This window comes from Argiope bruennichi, chromosome 10 (assembly GCF_947563725.1).
Source record: "Argiope bruennichi chromosome 10, qqArgBrue1.1, whole genome shotgun sequence".
Taxonomy (NCBI): domain Eukaryota; kingdom Metazoa; phylum Arthropoda; class Arachnida; order Araneae; family Araneidae; genus Argiope; species Argiope bruennichi.
The window spans coordinates 26,806,729-26,810,081 of NC_079160.1; positions in this window are offsets into that span (position 1 = coordinate 26,806,729).

Below are 3,353 nucleotides of genomic sequence, written 5' to 3' on the forward strand. Positions count from 1 at the left end.
TTTCACGTTATTTTAGAAGCTTATTTTATCTACTCCAATAATAAACTAATTAATAAAGAAGAAGACATTCTTAAAATATTTTCTCCCTTTTTTTTCCTACCGTCCATAAAGAAAATGTATAACAGCAATGAATATCTGCTTTTTTTTACTTGTTATTTTTTATATTATTTGGTTTGTAATTTGACAATTAATAAATAAATTTAAGTGTTTGAATGATTCAAAAATTCTGCCTTACTTTTATTTTCCATAAATATTTCCTTACTGAAGGATAAAATATTTTGGTTTTCTGTTATTTTCTACAGTTACTACAGTGTTTTTATTTGAAAATGACTTTCTTTATTACTCTATTCTAAATTGAAATTCAAAGCTACCTCCGATATTATTCTTTCAGGTGAGTATTTTAAATATTTTTTCTTGTGATTATTTTTATATTTACTTAAACTTCATTATAAATGTCTTAACAATTAAAAATAATTGAAAAAAATCTATAAAACTCTTTGGTCATCTGATTCCATTTTCTACTAAAAATTTTCACATGTTCATAATTTTCAAAAGTTTAAATTCGAGAAACTGCAATCATACAACTAAAGTTGTATGTTTCAAAACAGAATATCTGCTTCTAAATTTAAATATTTTATTTCTTTATTTTGAGAAAAAAACATTATAACATTAAAAATACCTGTTGCTGAATGCACAGACATGACCGATTACAAGGTTAATGACTTTGAAACAGATTTAAAAATTAATATGATAACATTTGGAGTTCATTATTGTAAATATTCATTATTTGTGAATTATACTAAGCATATTCTTAAATTAGATCTGTATTCTTCTGATAATTAAGATGTTAATGATATTTATAACTTCAGAAATAACTGAAATAATGATTAGAAATAACTGAAGAAATACTGAATTTTTTAATTAAGGTAACATTTTTAGCACTTAAATCAGACTTTATTTCAATGACTCTACTTTTATAAATTATTATAGTATGCACATGTATTGTTTCAAATTATATAAATATGTTCTATTTCTGTGTTTTTCTCCGATTTTTCTGTTACTATTCGGGTTACTCATTTTTGAAAAGAAAGCTATGCGCAGTAAAATTCTAGCAATATTTGATTATGCTGCTGCAGCATTGACGATTGGTAGTCACGGACGATTGATAAAAGATAGTCACAATCTTTTTAAAATGATGGAAAAATGTGAAAATTTATATTAAGAATTTTTTAATAGTTTAACTAAATTTTTCAAACGTTACAAATTTAATATTTTCACTTTAAATATACGTACGTTGTACAACGCAATCAGTATACAAAATCAGCTTCTGAGAAAAGCTACTTCCAATCAAGTACTGTCCCCGAAAATATGTTCGTCTATCAAAATATATTCGAAAGTGTTGTAAGGAATATTCAAACTGTAAGATTTCTGAGGTGACCCAAATCTGTACAGAGGACTATATATTTGTGAAAGAACGCATGGATATGAGAAAAATTGCTTAATAAAGGATGCAGCACTACTCTTAAGGAGTATTAAAATAGTTTTCCTGAAGTTTAAAGACCCACTTCGTCCTATTCCCTAACGATTCATTGAATTGTTTCTTCGAGCGTAAACCGCTTCCTCTGTATCAAGAAAGTCAAAAAGAGTTAAGAACAATAAGTATCCCAATCAAGCGCTCGTATAATTTCGAATGTAAATATATTGTTACACTTCAATTAAAATTTCAACCCTCATATATTTCAATCATCTGCAATTCATAGCATCTGTTATATTTCAGAAAGTTTAATAAATCTGTTAAGTTCGTTAATTATATGCAAAAATGAATCTTTTGGAAAATTAGGAGATTGTTGCATTGGTTTTCACAATGAAAACTGAATAGCACCTATTCACAGCAAAATATATTAGTAAAACTGCGGCCTCTTATCTTTAATCATTATATCAAGGAATAGCTATTTTGAACTCTCAACCAATTGTTAGAGCAGGCATTACTGAAATGCAATAAAAAGGCCTGATGGAATTTAGGTCTTTCCATTTATCAATTTAATTTCTGGACTAAATAGTTTGAAAGAAAGGGATGAATATATTTTTAAATAGACTTTCCATATGCTTTTCTCTATTTTCAGCTGAGTCGTTAACAATGTATTCAATCATTATGCGCAATTTAAAAGAAAGCGAGTCTCACAGGAAAAAATATATATATAAAGTTTTACATAAGTCGTTGAATCGTTAGAAAAGCAACAGAAAATAAATTTAAATTTGCGTCAACGATGTAAAATTTCTGCAATTCATTTATACTATTAGAACTCAAAAGATGGTGTGAAACAGAAAATGAGGTAAGATTAAATTTTTCAACGAAAACGGTACCTAAATTTTAGGAAGAAATTTTTTAAAGTCTAAGTAAGAATTCCAACTCCATCTTAGATTCTAATGTCTTAGTTTCATATCTAGGATAATACAAACCAGTTTATCGTTGGCGTATTATAAACCTCCACTCAAACAGGTGAAAAAAGAACGATATATATTCAAGAATCAATTGGATATCTTGGAATGTGATAGCAAAAAAATAAAAAAAATGCTAAATTGAAAATATTGGGGTTTTTTTTCACTATTTCAGAAAATCGGAAATAAAATTGCTATTCATAAAAACAATAATTTCTCCAACGCAGGATAACAATATATATATATATTCCAAAACATTATCAAAATAAAACATTAGGATTCTTAAAATTAATGAGTCACAAAAGTTTTAAATAAAATTTTAATAATCAAACAGAGAAAATTGTACTAAATCTATCTTTAAAAACAATTAATAATTTTAATTTAAACTGAGCTCAATTTAAAAACACACTCATAGAATTGAAGTTATTAAAATGTTTCACACTCTCTTTTCACAACAACAATAGCCAACTTATTTGTACATGCGCCAAATTAATTTCTAATAATGTATTGTTCTGCAAGATGTTGGCGTAACTCCTAATTTCGTAATTTGTCATTTTTGCAGTCATCCTATTTAATCCATTCCTCCTGAAGCACCTCTGTTTATTCACAATAGCGATTTCATCGGTTAAAAAAGACTTGAAAGGACTCCTTGTAAAAAATAATTTTTTCTCTCGAAAGAAAACAAAATGATGCTTTAGAGATCAAATTGATTTTATTAGCATCCGATTGATGAGCTTTCTTCACGATGAACCGACGAAATAGGCCATTGCTTATAAGTATGGGGAAAATAGTTATCGTATCTCATTTGCGATAAAAAGCGGAAAGAAAATGAAATGGAGGACTCAAAAAAGTATTGGCAATAACTCGTGCAGAAAGAAAAATTTCAGTATTTTCTCACCGAGAAATTCAGTACG